This window comes from Balaenoptera borealis (assembly GCF_965194805.1).
Source record: "Balaenoptera borealis genome assembly, chromosome: 2".
NCBI classification, from domain to species: Eukaryota; Metazoa; Chordata; class Mammalia; order Artiodactyla; family Balaenopteridae; genus Balaenoptera; species Balaenoptera borealis.
In genome coordinates, this window is record NC_138867.1 from 164,546,419 (window position 1) to 164,571,304 (window position 24,886).

The 24,886-nt window shown below is 37.6% G+C and overlaps 1 protein-coding gene across 3 annotated transcripts in view; it reads left to right on the forward strand.

Moving 5' to 3' along the window:
- FAF2 (Fas associated factor family member 2) overlaps positions 1 to 24,886 on the forward strand; it is a 60,151-nt gene that overhangs the window by 10,331 nt on the left and 24,934 nt on the right. The gene's annotated exons all lie outside the window — the stretch shown is intronic.

Here is a 24,886-nt window from a genome sequence, read left to right on the forward strand (position 1 = left end):
TTGACTATTGCAGTTGTGTAATAAGTGTGAAATCAGGAAGTATGAGTCCTCCAACTGTGTTCTTTTTCAAAAGTGTTTTGGCTATTCTGGATCCCTTTCATTACCAAATAAATTTTGGGATCACTTTGTCAATTTCTGCAAAAAAAGGCAGCTGGGTCTTTGATAGGGATTGCTGTTAACTGTAGATCAATATGGGGAGCATTGCCATCTTAACAATATTAAGTCTGTCAATCCATGAATATGAGAAGTCTTTCCATTTATTTAAGTCATCTTTAGTTTCGATGTTTTGTAGTTTTCTGTGTACAAATCTTGCACTTCTTTTATTAAGTTTATTCGTACATATTTTATTCTTTTAGAAGGTACTGGGAAAGGAAATGTTTTCTTAATTTTATTTTCAGGCCGTTCATTACTACCATATAGAAATATAACTGATTCTTGTATATTGATCTCATATCGTACAACCTGGTTGAACTCATTATTAGTTCTCTATTAGTTTTTTTGTAAATTTCTTAGTTTTTTCTGTATACAAGATTATGTCATCTGTGAATAGATAGTTTTATTTCTTTTTTTTCCTTCTTGCTTAATTGTTTTAGTATAATGTTGAATAAAAATGGCAAGAGTAAACATCTTTGTCTTGTTCCTGATCTTAGGAGGAAATCATCAGTCTTTGACCATTATTATGTTAGCTGCGAGTGTTTCTTAGATCAGGGTGACGAAGTTCCCTTCTATTCCCAGTTAAGTTTTTATCCTGAAAGGGTGTCTTGGGTTCTTAAAAGGGTTATATGAGACAATGCAAGTAAAGTACCTGATAAATACTAGGGCTCTATTAAAAAAGGGGGCAGTTTTGGAGAATGTTCAATTGTACACATGTTCTGTTACATTTCTCTTTATTTTTCCAGGGAATATTTAATAAAAGGTAGAACTGAAAATTTGCAAAACTGTCATCCTTTTTTAAAACTGGAATTAGAAGATAAACACTTATCAAGTAGCCTAACGTATACTCAAAGGAGTGCAAGTCCTCTTCAAAAAGGATACGTATAGAAAATATTTTATATACAGAAGACGTGTCTGATATTTTTCAAATTTACAGAATTAACCCTGTGATTTGGGAATTTAAAGTGTTGACAGTTAAACTTTGTAAAGTTTTTTCACTTGAAAATTCAAATTTAGCTTAGTTTTAGTATCCTTAGATACATTTTCCACAAGATTAGTATTAATATATTATATTTCATTAGCTTTTGCCTAGCCTTTTCATACAAAATGATGACATTCTGACGCTGTCATCCCTTCTTTATTTGTTAATAGGGATAAAGATATATGTTCTCTCACCTGTTCAGTTACACCGAGTTATAGTATATATAATAAAGGCAGGATAAACATTTGATCCTTTCGATTATTTATTAGTTTTTAAATAATGAGTTGATTCCTAGCATCCTATGAAGTAAACCATCGAGACTTTTAAAATTTTTATTTATTTATTTATTTTTGGCTGTGTTGGGTCTTTGTTGCTGTGCGTGGGCTTTCTCTACTTGCAGCAAGAGGGGGCTACTCTTTGTTGCCGTGCACAGGCTTCTCATTGTGGTGGCTTCTCTTGTTGCGGAGCACAGGCTCTAGGCGCATGGGCTTCAGTAGTTGTGGCACGTGGGCTCTCGAGTGAAGGCTCAGTAGTTGTGGCGCTCGGGCTTAGTTGCTCTGTGGCATGTGGGATCTTCCCGGCCCAGGGCTCGAACCCATGTCCCCTACATTGCCAGGTGGATTCTTAACCATTGCGCCACCAGGGAAGTCCCACTGAGATTTTTTTTTTTTTTTAACATCTTTATTGGAGTATAATTGCTTTACAGTGGTGTGTTAGTTTCTGCTTTATAACAAAGTGAATCAACTATACACATATATATCCCCATATCTCCTCCCTCTTGTGTCTCCCTCCCACCCGCCCTATCCCACCCCTCTAGGTGGTCACAGAGCACTGAGCTGATCTCCCTGTGCTATGTGGCTGCTTCCCACTAGCTATCTATTTTACATTTGGTAATGTATATATGTCCATGCCACTCTCTCACTTCATCCCAGCTTACCCTTCCCCCTCCCTGTGTCCTCAAGTCCATTCTCTACGTCTGCGTCTTTATTCCTGTCCTGCCCCTATGTTCTTCAGAACCTTTTTTTTTTTTTTTAGATTCCATATATATGTGTTAGCATACGGTATTTGTTTTTCTCTTTATGACTTACTTCACTCTGTATGACAGACTATAGGTCCATCCACCTCACTACAAATAACTCAATTTCGTTTCTTTTTATGGCTGAGTAATATTCCATTGTATATATGTGCCACATCTTCTTTATCCATTCATCTGTCGATGGACACTTAGGTTGCTTCCATGTCCTGGCTATTGTAAATAGAGCTGCAATGAACATTGTGGTACATGACTCTTTTTGAATTATGGTTTTCTCAGGGTATATGCCCAGTAGTGGGATTGCTGGGTCGTATGGTAGTTCTATTTTTGGTTTTTTAAGGAACCTCCATACTGTTCTCCATAGTGGCTGTATCAATTTACATTCCCACCAACAGTGCAAGAGGGTTCCCTTTTCTCCACACCCTCTCCAGCATTTATTGTTTGTAGATTTTTTGATGATGGCCATTCTGACTGGTATGAGGTGATACCTCATTGTAGTTTTGACTTGCATTTCTCTAATGATCAGTGATGTTGAGCATTCGTTCATGTGTTTGTTGGCAATCTGTATATCTTCTTTGGAGAAATGTCTGTTTAGGTCTTCTGCCCATTTATGGGTTGGGTTTTTTGTTTTTTTGATATTGAGCTGCATGAGCTGCTTGTAAATTTTGTACATTAATCCTTTGTCAGTTGCTTCATTTGCAAATATTTTCTCCCATTCTGAGGGTTGTCTTTTCGTCTTGTTTATGATTTCCTTTGCTGTGCAAAAGCTTTTAAGTTTCATTAGGTCCCATTTGTTTACCACTGAGATTTTTAAAATTTGAATTGTAGATTTTTAAAATTTGCAGTGAACTCATGGTTGTAAATATATTTAACGTATTACATTTCATTGCCATTGTGCTTATTAAGGCTTAGGTTGTGCCATCTTTGACAATTATGAGTCTATTTAGATTGGCTCCTAATGACTTTTATTTTTTAGGAACTCCTAGTATTTACATAATTTTATTTTTTCAGAGTCACAGAAAAGATTTACCATTTGAATTGGTAATTTGGAAGAGCCTTGTATTATTGTTCCTGAAGACTTTTATCATATTGTCATGGCCCCAGTAGTCCTTGATAGGTTTTTAGCTTTTTGACATTGTAAGATGTTTGACTCATCTTGTGCATTTTCTAGAATCAGGCGTTTCTCCAGGAAACCTTGTTACTTTTTGGTAAGAAATTATATTTAGATGCCACACGTCTGGTAGCTATGAGTGCTCATTGCTGTTGGGTTGGTCTAGAACTTTTTAGTTAACAGAACTAGGAAATACATATAATATATAGTACAGACACACACGTATGTTTGTATTTATTTAATTCATGATAAAACAATTTGATGTTTCCAATTCAAATTCAGGACTGCCAATTCAAATTTGGCCCTATATTTTACCTCTCTTCTTTCTCCATACCAAAAAATTTGGTTCTTAATGCGATTAACATGATTATTCATTTGCCTTATCACATAATCAACACTTTGTCTCAAAATAATAATACCCTTACTAGTAACAATAATATAATTATTTAAAACAATTTAAGCCCTTTAATGCAGAATGTAGAGTCAGTTTACTGTGTTTTAAAGTCATGTGGGATAATTTCATTTTGGATAGTTATGCTACCAACTCTACATTTTATTTTTGCTTCTGATGTTTAGGAATTGCTGTTGCTGCTTTTTCTAAATTTTGTTTTATAAAGCAGCTACATGATTCCAAAGTCAAATCTACATGTAACAATATATTTAGAGAAATCTAACTTCTGTTCTTCTCTCTTATACCCTGTTCCCTGCCTTCCCCTGCAGAGAAGCTTAGAATTAAAAAAAGCAAAAACAAAAATCTTTCATTTAAAAAATCTAAGTAATAAGTATATCTATTTGTGGACCCCCCCCCCTTTTAAAAAAGATAAATGGTGATGTATATTACACACATTTCTCCAACTGTCTTTTATACCTATTATCTCCTGGTGATCACTGCATAGCAATATAGGGATTTATTTCTCTTAAGTATTTACAGCTGTATAATACTCTATTGTATGGACATACCATAATTTAGATTGATGGATATTTGGGTTATTTCTCATCTTTTGCTGTAATAAATAATACAGCAATAAGTAGCCTTGTGTACCAACATTTTATTTTTTGCTAGTGTGTCTTTGGGATACATTCGTAGAAAGATTTCTGGGTCAAAGGATTAAATGCTTATATATATGTATACGAATATGTAGTGTTGCTAGATATTGCCAGATTTTCCTACGTGAGGATTGTACCATTTTGTATTCCCACTAGCAATGTATGAGGCCCCCGGCAACCTCACCAACAGAGTGTGTTGTCAAACTCAGTATAGTTTTAATTTACTTTTTCCTTATGAGTGAGGTTGATCAACTTTTCATATATATAAGGGCCATTTGAGTTTATTTTTCTATGAATCATCCACTTTTTCTTACCCACTTTTGTAGCAAGTTATCCTTTTTCTTCTGTTTTTTGGGGGTTTTTTTTGGGGGGGGGGTTGTCTTTTTGTTTGTTTTTTGGTTTTTTTTGGCCACGCTGCACGGCATGCGGATCCCAACCAGGGATCGAACCCATGCCCCCCTGGGAGTGGAAGTTTGGAACCCCAACCACTGGACTGCCAGGGAAGTCCCATCCTTTTTCTTCTGTATTTTAAAAAAGTCTTTATATATTAGGAATATTAACTCTTCATCTATGAAATAAGTTGCAAATGTCGTTCCCAGTTCTTTCACTTTGCACATGCTGTTTTTTTTTGCCATACACATGTTGTTTTTTAACTTTTTATACACTAAAAATTTGATTTGTATAATTCAAAATCTTTTCCCTTATTGCTTATGAATTTTGAGTCATGGTTAAAGTCTTCCCCACATTCGGGCAGTAGAAGAATTCACTTGTGTTTTCTTCTAACACTTGTATGGTTGGACTCTTAAAATTCAGCAATAAAGGAGCAACTCATTGAAAAAGTGGGCAAAAGATCTGAACAGATCTCACCAAAGAAGATATACAGGAGATGGTAAATAAACATATGAAAAGATCCTCAACATCAGATATCATTAGGGAATTGCAAATTAAAACAGCAATGAGATAACCACCACACACCTGTTAGAATGGCTAAAATCTAAAACACCAAATGCTGGCAAGGATATGGAACAACAGAAACTTATCCATTGCTGGTGAGAATACAAAACAGGACAGCCACTTTGGAACAGTTAGGCAGTTTCTTACAAAAATAAACATAGTCTTGGGAAATTCCTTGGTGGTCCAGTGGTTAGGTCTCCACACCGTCACTGCCGAGGGCCCAGGTTCAATCACTGGTTGGGGAACTAAGATCCCACAAGCCGCGGGGCCAAAAAAAAAAAAAAAATAGTAAACATAGGCTTACCATATGATCAGCATATCATGCTCCGAGATATTTACCTAAGTGAAATAAAAACTTATGTCCACACAAAAACATGCACACAAATGTTTATAGCAGCCTTATTCACAATTGCCAAAAACTTGGAAGAAACGAAGATGTGCTTCAGTATGTTAATGGATAAACAAACTGGTACGTGCATACAATAAAATATTATTCAGTGAAAAAGAAATGCGTTATCAAGCCATGAAAAGATGCAGAGGAACCTTAGATGAATATTGCTAAGTGAAAGAAATCAGTCCAAAAAGGCTCTATACATGACTCCAACAATATGCCATTCTAGAAAAGGCAAAACTATAGAGACAGTATAAAGATAGGTGGTTGCCAGGGATGGGGGTTAGAGGGGAGGGAAGAATAGATGGAGCACAAGATTTATAGGGCAGTGGAACTATTTATGACACTATGATGATAGATACATGACCTTATGTATTTGTCAAGACCCATAGAATGTCCAACACAAAGAGTGAACCCTAATGTAAACTGTGGACTTTAGTTAATGATGTACACTTATAACAAATGTACACAACACTGCAAGATGTTAGTAATAGGGGGAAGTGAGTGTCGGGGAGGGAGAGTATGGGAACTCTCCATACTTTCTTTTCAATTTTTCTGTAAGCCTAAAACTGTTCTAAGAAATAAGGTCTCTTAAGTTTTTTTTTAAAAAAACTATCTTTTGCTCGTTGTTTTGAGATGCCTTTTTCAATACTAAATTCCTTATGCAGTTGGGTCTGTTTCTCAATTTTCTGTTCCATTGGTCTTATATATACTACTCATAATTGTAGAGGTTTATAGTATATTTTAATCTGGAGGGCTGGTCTCCCTTGTTGCTCTTTTTCAGGGTTTTCCCAGATTTTCTTGCTTACTTTTTCAAAAGAACTTTATAATCAGCTTCTCAAAATTGAAATTTTATTAAATTTATAAAATGAATTTGAGGGGATGTGATTGACATCTTTATGTTGTTGAATCTTCTTATTCAAGAACACATTGTCCTCTCAGAAGCTTTTTTTTTTTTTTTTTTTTTTAAACATCTTTATTGAAGTATAATTGCCTTACAATAGTGTGTTAGCTTCTGCTTTATAACAAAGTGAATCAGTTATACATATACAATATGTTCCCATTTCTCTTCCCTCTTGCATCTCCCTCCCTCCCACCCTCCCCATCCCACCCCTCTAGGTGGTCACAAAGCACCGAGCTGATCTCCCTGTGCTATGCTGATCTCCCTGTGCTATGCTGATCTCCCTGTGCTATGCGGCTGCTTCCCACTAGCTATCTATTTTACATTTGGTAGGGTATATATGTCCATGACACTCTCTTACCCTGTCACATCTCACCCCACCCCCTCCCCATATCCTCAAGTCCATTCTCTAGTAGGTCTGTGTCTTTATTCCCGTCTTGCCACTAGGTTCTTCATGGCCTTTTTTTTTTTTTTTTTTTCCTTAGATTCCGTATATATGTGTTAGCATACTGTATTTGTTTTTCTCTTTCTGACTTACTTCACTCTGTATGACAGACTCTAACTCCATCCACCTCATTACAAATACCTCCATTTCATTTCTTTTTATGGCTGAGTAATATTCCATTGTATATATGTGCCACATCTTCTTTATCCATTCGTCTGTCGATGGACATTTAGGTTGTCTCAGAAGCTTTTTGACAAACTGATTCAGTAGTGCTTGCTAGGCTTTTGTTTGTTTGTTACATTTTTATGTAACAATCACAGGCATTTATGATCAAGTTGGTTCAAGTTTGGGGTTATTTCTTCAGAATGGGCTGGACATCCCTGTTTGTTTTTGCACTCCTTTAAGTGTTTCAAGGAATAACATTTGTGTAATTGGCAGAGTAGTATAAAAGAATATCTGTATTACAGATAGTCTTTTAGAAGTATATCTTTGAGGTGGATATTGATAAAGATTAATTCTGTCAATTTTCTTTTGGGCCAGTTGAGGGTCATTTGACATATTTAGGAATATGTAGAATTGGTAATAACATCTCCATTTGGTATAATATGGTAATATTACCATATTATATTTTTCTTTAAAATGAATAGCAAAAAATAGTAACGTAATAAAATTGAAGATTTGATGTTAAATGCTTCCTCTGTGTACGTGTGTTTTTAAACTACCGTTTGGTGAGAGTGCCAGAAATGATAAATAGCAAAATCACTATGAGCACTGAGGTGCTTGTTGGCTTTGGATTTTCCCACCAAGGAAATTTTGAAAATGTTTTCAGGTTCCTGGTATAAATTTAGAAGAGAAAATATTTTCATGCTAAGTATTTGGGGAATTTTTTTTCAGTATGTATGCATGTATATATGTATTAGTGTTTATAAATTCCTGTTGAAGTTAAATAAGTGAAACCAAAAAATCCACTACCCTCAATTAACCCTCCACTCTATCTGCATTGCCTCTACCCTAGTTTACACTTCATTTCCCCTTTGGAATATTTCAGTAACTGTACCAGTGCCCCTAATTTCAAGTCTCTGTCCTCTTCAATTCAGCCTTCTTGCTTTTTCCAGAATAATCTTTCTAGCAAAGATTTGATTGTGTCACTAAGATTTTTCATTTGCTTTGCATTGATTAAAGCAGCATGAAATCTTTCTTTGCATCTCATGATCTGACCCATATTTCGCTGTCCAACTCCATAATTCTACCCTTTCCATTTCTATTCCAGTGATATTTTTCAGTTCCCTTAACATGGCATTCTTTCTCACGCCTCTGTGCCTCCTTGCATACTCAGAGCTCTATTGCCGTGAAACACCTCCTTCTGCTAGTTTTCAGCTTAGAACTCTGATATCATCCCAAGTTCCCTGGAAGACTTGGATTTGTTTATTTCTGGTGTATAGTTTATTTATTTACGTCTTTTTTTTTGGCTGCATTGGGTCTTCGTTGCTGCGCGCAGGCTTTCTCTAGTTGTGGCGAGTTGGGGCTGCTCTTCATTGCGGTGTGCAGGCTTCTCATTGCAGTGGCTTCTCTTGTTGGTAGCATGGGCTCTAGGTGCGCAGGCTTCAGTAGTTGTGGCACGTGGGCTCAGTAGTTGTTGCTCACAGGCTGTAGAGCACAGGCTCAGTAGTTGTGGCACACGGGCTTAGTTGCTCTGTGGCATGTGGGATCCTCCCGGCTCAGGGCTCGAACCCATGTCCCCTGCATTGGCAGGCAGATTCTTAACCACTGTGCCACCAGGGAAGTCCCTATTTACATGTCTTTTTACTCCACAAAGTTATTGGGGATCAGGACTGTGATTTCTTTGTGGTGCTTGCTGCATGATGCTCAATTAATATTTGTTGAGTGAATTTAATAACTCACCAGAAATCTCACTTAACCAGAGGGGTTTTGTTTTAGTTGTTGTTGTTCTTGATGTTGTTTCTCTTTCTTTGTTAAAGCAGTTCCAGCAGCTTTAAGTATCCCATTTTTAGGAGGAAGGGAAAAACAAAAATTCCAGTTAGCCACATTCTCATCTTTGCAGCATGATATAGGGGAAAGAGCTCCATATTAGGAATGCACCATTTGAGATCTTGACAGTTAATTAATCCCTCTAGGCCTCAGTTTCCATATCTGCAAAATGACTCATATTTCTAACTTTACAGGGTTGTTTTAAGAGTGGATAAGAAAGCACATACTACAGTGCTTGGCTCATAGATGCTTAATAAATAATTGAATCTAAATCATGGAGCATTTTATAATGCCAAGTTTTGAGGCTGAAAAGTATAATTAAATTTAAAAGTAAATTATTAACATTTTGTCACTTGACATTAGATTGTACATATATAGATACATGTATATAGGTATGTGTATATACATACATATACATACACAAATCTCATGCATGTCAGGTTTTGGAAGTGTGATTTCATGCTATTTTGAAACATATACAGTGGCAGATATTGTTGGCCTCGAGGGTGGGGAGGGAACAGGGAAGGCCAGATTCTCAGATGACTTTTTGGAAGACTAGTAAAGTTTGGTGCCTTTGTAATGTTTCTCATAAAGAAGAAAACAATAACACCTTTATGTCTTCCTAAACAACTTTTCTGCTTGATTCTGAGTAGCTGAGTCACATTAGGAAAGGTTGAATAAGGCCAAAGTGGTTTTTGTTTGTTTTTTAGTGGAATTAAGTGTGTTAAATGAAAGAATAGATACTGAAATAGGAACTTAGTGAAAGGTAATTTATTTGATCCCCAGAAAACAAAGTAATCTGATTGTAGTACTTTAGAACCTTTTAATCAAGTTCAAGTTCATCTCACAACATACTACAAATGTCTTTTTCCCCCAATTTTTAAAATGTGGCAAAATACACATAAAAGTTACCATCTTAACCATTTTTTAAGCGTACAATTGAGTGATAACTAATACATTCGTAATGCTGTGCAACCATCATTATCATTCATCTCCATAACTCTTTTCATCTTGTAAAACTGAAACTATACCCATTAGACAATAACTCCCCATTTCCCCTTCAGCCCCTGGCAGCCACCGTTCTACTGTCTTTCTCTATGATTTTGAGTACTCTAAATGCATCATTTAAGTGGAACCATACAGTATTTGTCTTTTTGTGACTGGCTTGTTTTTCTTAGCATAATGTTCTCAAAGTTCATCCGTATTGTAGGATATTGCAGAATTTTCTCCTTTTTGAAGGCTGAATAATATTCCATTGTATGTGTATATCACATTTTGCTTATTCCACTCATTCGTCAACAGACACTGGGTTGTTTCCCATCTTAGCTACTGTAGATAATAATGCTGCTCTGAACATGGGTGTACATACACAGAAGTGGAATTGCTGTGTCATATAGTAGTTCTGTTTTTGATTTATTGATGCACTGCACACTGTTTTCCACAATCGTACCATTTTACATTTCCACCAATGTTGCACAAGGGTTCCAATTTCTCCACATCCCGGCCAGCACTTTTCATTTCCTGTTTTTTCAATAGTAGCTGTCCCAACAGGTGTTAAATGGTAGCTTATAGTTTTGATTTGCATTTCCCTAGTGATTAGTGATGTTGAACATCTTTTTGTATGTTTATTGGTTATTCGTATATCTTCTTTGGAGAAATGTCTATTCAAGTCCTTTGCCCAATCAAGTTGTTTATTTTTTTGTTGTTTTAAGAGTTCTCTATATTCTGGATATTAATCCCTTATCAGATATACAGTTTGCAAATATATTCTCCCATTCTGTGGGTTGACTTCATACTCTGGGTAGTGTCTTTTGTTGTACAAATTTTTAAAATTTTCATGAAGTCTAGTTTGTCTCTCTTCTTTTGTTGCCTGTGCCTTTGGTGTCACATTCAAGAAATCATTGCCAAATCCAATGTCAGGAAGTTTTTAGCTTATGTTTTCTCCTAAGAGTTTTATAATTTTAGGTTTTACATTTGGGTCATGGATCCATTTTGAGTTAATTTTTGTATAGGGTATTAGGTAAATGAGTAGGAAAAACACACTCCTCCTATGTTTCTCCTTTTCTCTGAATAGACATGTGTGTTTTCCACACATCAAGCAATTCTTTTTTTTTTTTTTTTCAAGTTCTCATCATTTATTGATAAAGCAAAATAGTCCGTGGCATTGGAGTCTAAGGAGCATTCTATGCAAAATCATGGTGAGTTACAGGACGAATAAGGCAATATTTTATTCTTCAAGTTATAGTCATGGAATTAACCTGACTTTCCTTGGACCGTAGGACTTTTGCTGGGAGGAAATGATGCAGTGTGAGGTAGTGGAACGTGTACTGTTTTTTTTTTTTTTAACATCTTTATTGGAGTATAACTGCTTTACAGTGTTGTGTTAGTTTCTGTCAAGCAGTTCTCCTAGATTCAATTCAGTTCAGTTCTGACACTGTCTACCTGAAGTTAGCATCAGATCCCACAAGTTAAGAGCTCAGTCCCACAAGACTGCCCCCACTTCAGATGCCAATCACAAGTCCCAGTTGCCACCTGAACTTCTGACTGACGAGCTATAAATTGGGATTCACATGAGCCCCCTCCTCGGGTTTGATAATTTGCTAGAGTGGTTCACAGAACTCAGGAAAACACTTTCGTTTACTGGTTTATTACAAAGGATATAATAAAGGATACACAAAAACAGCCAGATAAAGAGATATCTAGGGCAAGGTCTAGAAGGGTCCCAAGTGCAGGGGAGCTTCTATCCCAGTGGAGTTGGGGTGCACCACCCTCTTGGCATGTAGATGGCTTCACCAACTCAGAAGCTCTCTGAATCTTATACTATTAGGATATTTACGGAGGCTTTATTGCCTAGGCATGATTGATTTTAACTCCATTTTCACACTCTCTCCCCTCTCTGGAGATTGGGAGGTGGGGCTGAAAATTTGAAGCTTCTAATCATGGTTTGTTCTGCCTGATGGCCAGTCCCTATCCAGGAGCCCACCAGGAGTCACCTCATTAGAACAAAATACAATGATATCATCTGGGAAATTCCAAGGGATTTAGGATCTCTGTCAGGAACTAGGATCAAAGAACAAATATTAGAAGAAAAGATCCTCCTAGTGCTCTTATCACGTAGGAAATTATAAGGATTTTGAGAGCTCTAAGTTCTAAGTCAGGAACTGGGGTCAAAAACTAAATGTTAGAACAAAAGTATCTCCTGGCACCCCTTTCTGCAAGGGTTTTAGGAGCTCTATGTCAGGAACTGGGGGCAGAGACCAATATATATATTTCACAGTAAGGATCCAGCTTTTGCATGTGGATATCCAGTTTTCCAGCACCATTTGCTGAGAAGACTGGTCTTTCCCCATTGAATGGTCTTGACACCTTTGTCAAAAATCATTTTACTATATATGCAAGGGTTTATTTCTGGACTCTATTCCACTCCATTGGCCTATATGTCTGTCTTTGTGTCAGTACCACATTGTTTTGATTACTGTAACTTTATAGTAAGTTTTGAAATCAGGAGGTGTGAGTCCTCTAGCTTTGTTCTTCTTTTTCAAGATTGTTTTGGCTCTTCGAGTCCCTTGAGATTCCATATGAGTTTTAGGGTTGGTTTTTCTATTTCTGCAAAAAAAAAAAAAAAAAAAAAAAAGGCATTAGGATTTTGATAGGGACTGCTCTGAATCTGTAGCTCACTTTGGATTATTAACAGTATTGTCTTCCAATCCATGAACACTGGGTGTCTTTCCATTTATGTAGGTCTTCTTTAATTTCTTTCAGCAGTGTTTTGTAGTTTTCATTGTACAAGTCTTTCACCTCCTCAGTTAATTCACAATATTCTTTTTGATGCCATTGTAAATGGAATTGTTTTCTTACTTTCATTTTTAGAGTGTTCATTGTTAGTGTAAAGAAATGCAACTGAAACTTGTGTGTTGACTTTGTATCCTGCTACTTTGTTGAATTCATTTATTAGTTCTAACAGGGATGGGGGGCGGTCTTTAGAGTTTTCTACATATAAGAAGTTATGTCTCAATTGATTTTAATAGATAGCTACCATACAAAGTAGCTTCTCAAACCACAATGAAATTAAGGTAGAAATTAATAACAGAAGTAAAACTGGAAGATTCACAAATTTATGTAAACAACACACTCTTAAATAACCAGTGGATCAAAGAAGTAATCACAAGGAAAATTAGAAAATATGTAGAGATGAATGAAAATGAAAACACAACATGCCAAAACTTACGGGATGTAGCAAGAAATGCTTGGGGAGTGGTGGGGGCATTGGTAGCTATTAAACACAAATGTTAAAAAACACAAAAGATCTTAAATAAAATAAAAAATAATAATAAAAGGGTCTTCCCTGGTGGTCCGGTGGTTAAGACTCCGTGCTTCCAGTGCAGGGAGCACAGGTTTGATCCCTGGTCAGGGAACTAAGATCCCGCATGCTGTGCGGCATGGCCAAAAAATTTAAAAAAATTAAAAAATGCAAAAGATCTTAAATCAACAACCTAACTTTATAACTTAAGGGACTAGAAGGAAAAGAACAAACTAAACTCAGAGCTAGCAGAAGGAAGGTAATATAAGGAACAGAGCCTAGGTAAACAACACAGAGAATAGAAAAATCAATGAAACCAAAAATCAGTTCTTTGAAATCCACAAAATTGACAAACCTTTAGGTGGGTGGACTAAGAAAAAGAAAACATTCAGATTACTAAAATCAGAAATGAAAATGGAGGGGCTTCCCTGGTGGCGCAGTGGTTGAGAATCTGTCTGCCAATGCAGGGGACACAGGTTCGAGCCCTGGTCTGGGAAGATCCCACATGCCTCGGAGCAACTGGGCCCGTGAGCCACAATTACTGAGCCTGTGAGCCACAATTACTGAGCCTGTGCGTCTGGAGCCTGTGCTCCGCAACAAGAGAGGCCGCGATAGTGAGAGGCCCGCGCACCGCGATGAAGAGTGGCCCCTGCTTGCCACAACTAGAGAAAGCCCTCGCACAGAAACGAAGACCCAACACAGCCATAAATAAATAAAAAATAAAATAATTTAAAAAAATAAGGGAAAAAAAAGAAATGAAAATGGAGACGTTATTACCAATTCTACAGAAGGAAAAAATGATTAGAAGAGAGTACTGTGAACAGTTGTATGCCAAAAAATTAGATAACCTAGATGAGATAGACAAATTCCTAGAAATACAAAACCTACCAAGACTAAATCACAAAGAAATAGAAAATCTGAATAGACCTATAACCAGTAAGGAGATTGAATCCATAATCAAAAATCTCCCAACAAAGAAATGCCTTGAACCTGATGGCTTCACTGGTGAATTCTACCAAACAAATTTAAAGAACTAATTCCAGTCCTTCTCCAACTTTTTTAAAACATTGAAAAGGAGGGAACACTTTCTAACTCATTCTTTGAGGTCAGCATTACCGCCATACCCAGATACCACTAAAAAACTACAGACCAATATCCCTTATGAACATTAATGCAAAAATCCTCAACCAAATACTAGCAAACTGAATTCAGCAGCATATTAAAAGGATTATACACCATGACCAAGTGGGATTTATCTCTGGAATGCCAAGAATGCTTCAACATATGAAATTCTATCCGTGTAATACTCCACATTAAATAATGAAGGGAAAAAATCCATATGGTTATCTCAGTTGATGTACAGATGTCTTTCTTGTCCACATGAACTAAGTATAGTTTCATTATAACATTCTCATTTTTAATGTTTCCTTCATGTTTCTTTAAAATAATAGCTAAATTGAGCATTCTGCACTTAATCTTTATAAGCCAGTGGGTTAATTAGTATTTTAATTTACATTTTACCAATAAGGAAACAACCTTGGGACTTCCCTGGTGGCACAATGGTTAAGAATCCGCCTGCCAATGCAGGGGACACGGGTTCGATCCCTGGTCCAGGAAGATCCCACATGCCACAGAGCAACTAAGCCCGTGCACCACAACTACTGAGCCCATGCTCTAGAGCCCGTGAGCCACAACTACTGAGCCTGCGTGTCACAACTGCTGAAGCCCGCACACCTAGAACCCATGCTCCTCAACAAGAGAAGCCACTGCAATGAGAAGCCTGCGCACCGCAACGAAGAGTAGCCCCTGCTTGCTGCAACTAGAGAAAGCCCCCACGCAGCAACAAAGACCCAACACAGCCAAAAATAAATTTAAAAAAAAAAAAAAGAAACTGAACCTCAGAAAGATGCCTAAGTTCACCCAGCTAGTAGAATTAGAATAAAGGATTATTCAAGATTCTGGTGTCTTCTAAATTTCCAACAAAGCTCCACCACTTATTCCACCTACTCTTAATTGCTTGGATAAGACCTTCCTTTAGGTGAAGTTAAATTTTTTTTTCTTTTTAACTAAAGGCAGGACTTTTCGAAGCCTTTAAAAGATGTATTGGGAATTTCCAGAAAGGGGATTTGATAAGCAGCATTTTCCAGTCTTATTTGACACCAGACTCAAAAGAACAAAACCTAATTGTTGACCCTGGGCATAAAGGAGAAAAATTTTATGTACATCTATGAGCTGTTTCTTAGCTACCAGTAGGTACAGCGAAGAAAGAAGAGACTGGGAATAAGAAGACTGGACAGTTCTGCCACCCTCATGCTCTGTGACTTGGGAAAGCTTGTTCACTTTGCTAAGCCTCAGTTTCCTTTTATGCAAAATGAGGGGTTGAAATATTGTCCTCAATTTATCTTTACTCTTTAATGTGAAAATTGGAAAAATTCCAGATGTTTTATTCTCAGTTGAACAAAAATTTTTTTGAAATTTTCCAAATTGAGAATTTATTGAAAACTTGTTGTTTTCTAACATGAATTAGTTAAATAATGGGAGGCAGTATAGCATAGGAGACAACCTGGACTTCGGACGTAGTTATTCTAGGTTTCAGTCTTGGCTCCACCACTTATCATTATTCTTAAACAAGGCTATTCTTACACAAGGTATATAACCTCTTGAATCCTTGGGTTTCTCGGTGAAAATGAGGGCTTTATTACTTACATTGCCTATTACATAGTAATAGGTGCTTAGGAAATGGAAGCTGCTGGTATTTAATTTGGTAAATCAGTAATTAAATGTGAATAATAAAGATCTGAGTGTAAGAGCTTTAGTTACAGATTAGAGCCAAGGTGTGATCACTTCCTGAAAGGACTTCAAATTCCATTTCTCCTGCCACTACTAGTGAGAGCATACTGCTTATTGCATAAAGCAAAGCTATCTGTGTTGCAGGAAAGAGAGAACAAAGATCTCTGTTTTTCCCCAAGTTTCTCTCTGGGAATAACTGAAAACAAGTTAAAATATGCATCCTCAACAAGCTAGAGCCAACAAGCCAAGTGGAATTTAGAGAGTACTTAGATTTCAACTCAACCTCCTTCAGTGTTTGTTAGTATAATAAACAGATGAGGTGTGGAAAGAAACACTTCTTAGGAAAGCACTCTAGTGATTACTGTAGAGTGATTAACTCTAGTTACCCAATCCCTATCCAAATAGTTGAATGAGACATCTGGTTACAACACTGTATGTCTATTGTTTGTGATATCTTCCTTGAGTTATACTTAAGCAAGAGATAGATCGAGGATCACAATATTTCAGATGTAGGTTGCCAAGTGGTGTTGACATCCTACTATCATCTGATTTGGGAGGAGGAAGTTAGACTAAGGTTGGAATAGGAGAAGGATATAGAATGGTTCACACACATCCCTCCAGTCTCCCCTTTGCATTTTGCTAGTTAGAGATTGATTGGGGTTCTGGGTCTTTTTTGCCCTAAAGATAAGTACAGCCTTTCTCCTACTAATGCTGTCAGTCTGTTACATTTGTGTAAATTGATGTAACTAAATGTAGCATTATGCTAAATCCTTGGGAGGGCAATTCATGGAAGAGGAGTTAGCTTTGAGGGGAGGCGGAAGGGAGAGATCATCTTGGAACAAGGGATGTTTCTCAGTGAGGCAGACTTGGATGGACCTGCCTGAATAGGGGATTTGTGGTAGACACTGGTCCTGAAAGATTAGAGGGAGAATGAGGTGCCAAAGTTAAACTTTCTACGCATTGAAGCTCTTTTGTCCAGTACCATCTCAGGTCACCTCAGATGTCAGTAGATCTGAATGTAAACCAGAGTTCTGAAGAGCAAGCCAGTTAGGTGAAATTACAGATTTAACTAACCTTTATTGAGCACTTACTGTGTACCTGAATTAGTGCGTGGTGTCTTCCACATAATTCTTTTTAAAGAGTCTCGATATTCTCAACTGATAATGGGTATGATGGCACTATCTCATGGGATTGTTGAGGAAAATGTATAGTTCCTTACGCAAAGTAGGAATAAATGAGCGATAATGAAAAGAACAATGTTTAAAAACTAGAGAGAGATAAAGAAGTAAAAGCTGATCATTGGCATGAGGGCAAGATGTTCATTTAAACATTTTATACTGTATGCTAAGGCACTACACTAGGTCTAGGGGATATAGAGATAAATGGGTTCTCTTTTCAAAAGAAAGTTCCTATTAAAAGAGAATTACAGCCTGCTGAGTTCTAAAGAAATTAGTTTGGGAGGAGCTTGAAACCAATGACTGAGGTTATTAAATATAAAATTCCCTCAGCTTCTGTGTTTCACCTCTCTTCTGTAAGTGCTTATAGCCAAACATGTTATTGCTGAGGAGAGAATTGGTAGCAAAGCTAATACAGTGTCTCCAGCCAAACCTGTAATATTCTTTCTTTTTGAACAAAGCTGGCATTGCAAAGCTTAACTGGCACTGAAATGACTATTGGCTTGACACATGTTTAGTTTTTGACTCACGTTGAAACCAACCCTATTCAGTGTAAATTAGAGTAGTTCTTTTAAAGTGCATTTTAGCAGTATGTATCAAGAACATAAAAATATGCATATTCCTTTCAGGGAAAACTGAGAATGTGGGGGGAAAAAATGTATATTCCTTGGCCCATAATTTTAACTGGATCCTAAGGGGGAAAATCCTAAATACAGAGAAACTTTATAAACAGAAATGTTCATCAAAGTGCTGTTTTAATAGCAGAACATCAGAAGCAGTTGTAACATCTATGTGTAAATTGTTTTAGCCAATTAGAATATTATATAACCATTAAAATGGGTATGGAGACTAATGCATAAAGGAGTACTTGGTATAATAAGTAAGAATGCTCAAATTTGTACATATCTAGGAGAGAAGACTCTCATAGAGAAGAGAAAATTGAGAAATCTCCCCAAACCTTGACTGTATGCAGTGATGTGTGAAAGGTGGGGCTGGTTAGTGGAAAGAATGGGGTGGAAAGATTGGTTCCCAAGCCAGGAGAGAAAACACCAGAAGAGTCCTACGAAGATCAAAAAGCCAAGGTGAATGGATTTTTGTCAAGATGCTTACAGTCTAGAAAGGAGAAGCAAAGCCCATTAATCAGTTCCCCCTGTATGTTTGTTTTTGTTTGTTTGTTTGTTTTTAAGTTTGGAAAGGAGATTGAATCAAAACTCTAAATCCTTTTCTTGGAATACAGGGAAGTGGTAGTGGTTGTGACCACAGGGAAACCTCTCCCTTCCTCATCTTTCTCTAGTATTTAAACTGTCTTAACCTAACTTATACTAGGTTTTTTAAAGTACAAAACTGAGAGAAAACCCAGGTAGCCAACCCATGTCTAGGTTATGAGTACATCTGTTTTCAGACAGTGAGTGCCAGATGAGTTCGTCATGTTTTTCATCTAACTTTTTGGATAGATCACTAGTCATCCTACTGGCTAGCTTTGAGGTCAGGAAATCCATTCCTGCACGATGCATTTAGCATCATGATATAATGAATAAGAGTGCATTCATCTTTGGCGGTCTGTTTCCACTTTTCCTCCTAATTTTTTTGAACACTTTATCTTAATATTTCTCTTCTACTTCCACATATTATCCAATCTTCTTGGCTCTGTCTTTACAATATAACCTCAGTCTATCCTCTTCTTTCCCTTTTCACTGCTAGGATCCTATGCTAATCCAGCATTCTCTTTCCCTAGGATTCCTGTATAGTCTCCTTGCTGTTTCTTGCTCTCTGTCATGCCCTCTACAATTAATTCACAAAGCAGCCAGAATGACTTTTTAAAAAATCTACATATGGTCATGACACTGCTGCTGAACTTAGAAGTAAGGCTCTGGGTTAGTGATTCTCAACTCTGACTGTATGTTAGAATCAGCTGGAAGCTCCTTCCCTTCCAGGAAAAAATTTACCTGTGCCTAGCCTGCATATTCAGAGAATCTGATTAAATTGCTTTTGTCGGGGGTGGGGGGGGCGGGGGGGGGAGGTGTCTAGATAGCTGTAGATTACCCTCGGATGCTTCTGATATGCAAGCAAGGTTGAGAAACACAACCCTAGATGAACTTTCCCTACCCTGCCTACTTCTCAGACCTTATCTGCCAACTTGCCAAGCTTGTTCTGTCTCAGATGTGTCTCTCCCATCCCAGTTTTGTTTTGTTTTGTTTTGTTTTTCCACTTTTTTTTTGGCTGCGTTGGGTCTTCGTTGCGCGCGGCTTTCTCTAGTTGGGGTGAGCGGGAGCTACTCTTCATTGCGGTACGTGGGCTTCTCATTGCGGTGGCTTCTCTTGTTGTGGAGCATGGGCTCTAGGCACGCAGGCTTCATTAGTTGTGGCACGTGGGCTCAGTAGTTGTGGCTCGCGGGCTCTAGGCCGCAGGCTCAGTAGTTGTGGTGCACGGGCTTAGTTGCTCCGTGGCATGTGGGATCTTCCCGGACCAGGGCTCGAACCCGTGTCCCCTGCATTGGCAAGCAGATTGTTAACCACTGTGCCACCAGGGAAGTCCTGTTTTTCCACTTTTTAAATAAACTTTTTATTTTAGAATAGATTTAGATTTACAGAAAACTTTTAAAATTAGTATGCAGACTTCCCATATACCTTCACTCAGTGTTCCCTATTAACATCTTACATACTAGTTTGGTACATTTGTCACAATTAATGAACCAGTATTATTAACTAAAGTCCACACTTTATTCAGATTTCTTTAGTTTTTACCTAATGTCCTCTTTCTGTTCCGGGATCCCACCTTACATTTAGTGACTGTGCCTTCTTAGGCTCCTCTTGCCTGTGACAAGTTTCTCAGACTTTTCCTGGTTTTTGATGACCTTGACAGTTTGAGGAGCACTGGTCATGTATTTTGTGGATTGTCCCTCAATTGGGATTTTTGTGATGTTTTTCTCATGATGAGGCTGGAGTTCGGGGTTTGGGGAGGAAGACCACAGAGGTAAAGTGCCTTTTCATTACATTTTATCAAGAGTACATATTATCAACAGGATTTATCACTATTGATGTTGACCTTGATCATATGGCTGAGGTAGTGTTTGTCAGGTTTCTCCACTATAAAGTTAATCTTTTTTCGTCCTTTTCCATACTGTACTCTTTGGAAGGAAGTCACTATGCACAGCCCATACATACCTAAGGAGTAAAGAGATACGTTCCACCTCCTAAAAGGCAAAGTATCTATCAACATAGTTATTTGGAATCCTTCTGCACAGGATTTGTCTATTCTCCCCCATTTATTTATTTATTCAGTCATGTATTTCTGTTCATATGGACTCAAGGATGTTTATTTTGTACTTTGGATTATAACCTATTACTACTTTATTTTCTTGCTCAAATTGTACCAGCTTTGGCCATTGGGAGCTCTTTCAGTTGATTCCTGTATCACTTTGATGTATTCCCATCATTATGGGGTTTTTTGAGCACTCCTTTACTTTCTGGAACTGCAGGATTCTCCAGGCTCATCTTGTGTATTTTCTGCTCCAGTCCTAGAATTAGCCATTTCTCCAAGGAACCTGGTTCCTTTTATTGGAGAACAGTATTAGAAACCAATACCTGGGCATTATGTGTGCTTGCTATTGGGGTGTGTTTTGTTGCCTCTAGGCCCTCTCAGCTGATAGAGCAAGGACATACATGTGTGTATACTAAGCTAAGTAGTTCTATATGCAACCATCTGTCTAAATTAAACTTAAAAATGAGTTGATTCAGATGTTTCCAACTCTCACCCATATGGATCATTCCAGCCTTCTCCCCTCGACTATCGGTAACTTCCCACTTCAACAGTGAGAAAACTGGCTCCCACTCTCTGTTTAATTGTTCAATTCCAGTATAAGTGTATGGATATAGTGCTTCAGAATGAACATATACAGTGAACCAACTCTGTCAACTAGAGCACAGTGCTTGTGTGCAGTTCCTTTCGCCTTTAGTCTTACAGACTTCACTCATTTCCAGAGTTACTTAGGTTAACACCTTTTCCTCCCACCCCATTCAGTGAGGTTGTTTCATATATTTTTAATACCATTAGATTCTTTTGTCACAGTCTGTGTTCCATCCTGGGATCCTCTCACCTTCTAAATTATTTTTTAAATTTCTGTACATTAAGGTTCACTCTGCTGTAAAGTTCTGTGGGTTTTGACAAATGCATAGTGTCATGTATCCATTTGTCTCAGAGTTTTTGCATTTGTCCTTCTGCCTGGAATACTCTTCCCACATATTTTCCCATGACTGGACCCTTATCTTTCATCAGGTCTCTCCTGAAATGTTATCTCCTTGGAGAGTCCTTCTTTGAGCACCCAATCGTAAGGAATCCCCCAGCCTAAATTTTTGTTCATTTATTTTCTCTATGTGTGTGGTTTGTTTTGCTCAGTCTCTCTGTAGTAGGATACAAGCCTAATGAGAGCAGGGACTGTATTTGTATCCTGGATATCTAGAATACCGGATCAGTGAATATTTGTTGATCTATGAATAGTCCTTTCCTAGCTTATTGCTAGTGCATGTTTTTAATACTCATCAGCAGTGACTGAAAAGCAGGCTTATTCAAGTTGGGCTTCTAGTTTACCCTGATTCACTACTTATACAGTAAAAGGGTTTTGCTTGCATTAGGTTAATTATTTCAGTATACTGAAGATGTGCAGTTACCCTGATTGTTCTCTCCTATAGTGTTTATAACCCCTTTTTTAAAAAGTTATTTTAATAAGTGACGTATAATCTCTGGTCCCACTTAGAATTGTACAGTACCATGGATTTCCTGGCCTGGCTGTACATTAGAATCAACTGAGGAGCTTTTCAAAAAACCCACTGATTCCTTGGCTCCATCCCTGACTTACTGATCTCCTGGAAGATTCTGCAAATATGTATTTTTAACAGCCAGCTTAGCATCTAGTTCTGACTAGATGGAGTTTAATTAAAACCCCAGGGTATTAATGTACAATGAGTTTTGGTGAAATTTTCTAGAGGATTTCACTTTAGTAGCTATGATTATTGAAGCTTATACTAAAAGGTCTTTTTAACTTGGACAGACTTTTTCTGCAGCCTTTTAAGCCCTTAACTGTGTGCTAGGTACCGGGGAGCATTATATAGAGATGAATCAGAGACACTGCTCTTAAGGAGCATGCATCCTCTGATAAGGCAGTAGAATGAGTGTAAATAGTCATAATAGATGATAGAAAATAATAGGTGCATAAGAGAGGTAAAAAACATTTTTGGTAAAGACAGAGTGGTCATTCATACCCTGAGAAGAAGGTAAAAGTAAAGTCCAATTCTTAAAGAGAATGTACAGAGAGGAAGTGGAACCCGGGACATCCCAGTTCTCTGCAGTGGGCTGTAAGGAAATCAAAAGTTAAAGGGGATCCTATTACAAGCCAGAAGGCAATAGCCAAACTGGTAAGAGGCCTGCGGTGGTCAGGAAAAAATCCACATTGTCAGAGCTGTCAAAGCCAGTGGTTCTTAACAGAGCTCTAGAGTTCTTAACAGAGCTTTCCAGTTGCAGTACTGAAAATTTTGTAGTACTTTAAACATAAAAATATATTAGCAGGGACTTCCCTGGTGGCACAGTGGTTAAGAATCCACCTGCCAATGCAGGGGACACGGGTTCGAGCCCTGGTCCGGGAAGATCCCATGTGCCACGGAGCAACTAAGCCCATGCACCACAACTACTGAGCCTGCTCTCTAGAGCCCGCAAACCACAACTACTGAGCCCGTAAACCACAACTACTGAAGCCTGCATGCCTAGAGCCTGTGCTCCACAAGAGAGGCCACCACAATGAGAAGCCTGCACACCGCAACGAAGAGTAGCCCCCACTCGCCAAAACTAGAGAAAGCCCGCGCGCAGCAGCAAAGACCCAGCGCAGCCATAAATTAATTAATTAATTAGTTCAGTTTAAAGAAAAAAGCAAAGTTTCTATACTACTTGTGTAATTTAAAAAAATAAACAACTGCATACCTAAAGAATGCAAACTTCAATTTTTGGTTTTTTTCTTCTAAGCTCTGGAAAGGATATTCAGATAGTCCAAATTAAATCCCTCATGTTGTATATAAAGGAAGCTAGAATTAAAACATGTTTGGTCACTGATCACAGGGCACAGAACCAAAGCAAGAATCTCAGGCTCCTGACTCACCAGTACATGTTACGACATTCTTAGCCGGCTGAGATCAATCTCTTTTCCCTGTTGCTTGCTGGTTATTAAGAGGAATTTCTTGAGGATAGAGACTGTATTGTATTCATCCCTATATCCCTGGACATAGTAAGTAATACACAGAATAGACAATAAACAGTAGACATGTGTTACATGAAAGGATGGATGGATGGGTTTGGCTTTTGTATTAGATCTTGAAGGAAGGCTAGGATTTAGCTCTGTGGAAATTCTGGTCATTAGATGTACACGTAAACTGTTAGATTTGTTGAGTATCGGACACCTAAAGGGAAATAGAAAATAATGTAGAAAGCTAGGTTGGGGCCACATTATAGAAACAATTGAATGCCAGGCTAAGAATTTTGGATTTTATTATCCAGTCAGCTGAAAAGTTTTGAGCAGAGAAATAACACACACACAGGGAAGTGGGGAGACCAAGGGAGGTGGGGAAGAGTTAGAAAGAGGAAGAGAAATTAATTATTTTGACAATTCACTTGAGGTGTCATTAAAGCTTGATTGAAGATGCCGGCTCAGGGAATGGAAATGTGGTTATAGATACAGAAAACAGTCAGAACTTGATTACTGATGAAGTGTGTAGTTAAAGGGATAGAGTACTCAAAGATGAGGCTGAGGTTCCAGATGTCATATTTGCCTGTATATTTTGGAAGGTGGTGATGTCATTAACACATACAGTGGTTTTAAATGATGCATTTGTGTTACTGGTGCCACATCTAGGTAGAAATGTTGAATAGGCTATTGGAAACGTGCTGCTAAACTTCAGAAGAGGTGACAGGTCCAGAAATTTATGTGTCATTTGAGTAGAAAGGGTCATTGAGGATTGCCAAGAAGAGGCAAAAGCCAAGGACACATCCTTAGGGAAATTTCTACATTTAGAGGGGATAGGAGAAGAGCCAGACAAGGAGATTTGGTCATAGACAAAGTGAAACCTGAGAATAGTACAAGGAGAAGGGAATAGGGAAAGTACATTTTGGAGGGAAACATCTGAATTACAGACTTCTTTTGATAAAAAGTTTTACACATTTTGTATTATAAGCTAGGTTATATACTAATAGGTAAAATGATATAAGTTAGTGAAAGGCATTACATTTGCAGAAAACCTGCATTTTTATATCAGTATGTATTATAAACAGAATAGATGTTTAGCATTAAAGACTATTTTGCTGGGTGCAGAGGTTGAAGAAGTCTTTCATTTTTTAAACTTGAATTTGAGAGGATTTTGATCAAGTAGTCTTGAAAGCCTTGAAGTTTTAAAAGATAAGAAATTTTCATTTTTTTTTGCTGTATGGGAGTACCGTCTACAATAACTGACTGAATAAATTCTGAATAGTGACGCTTTACCATACTTGAATATCTGCCTTCAAAACTTTATTTTCCCAGCGGTATTCATAAGTATTCTATTAGGGGTAAAAATATCCAATATGTACTGTTGGTTTT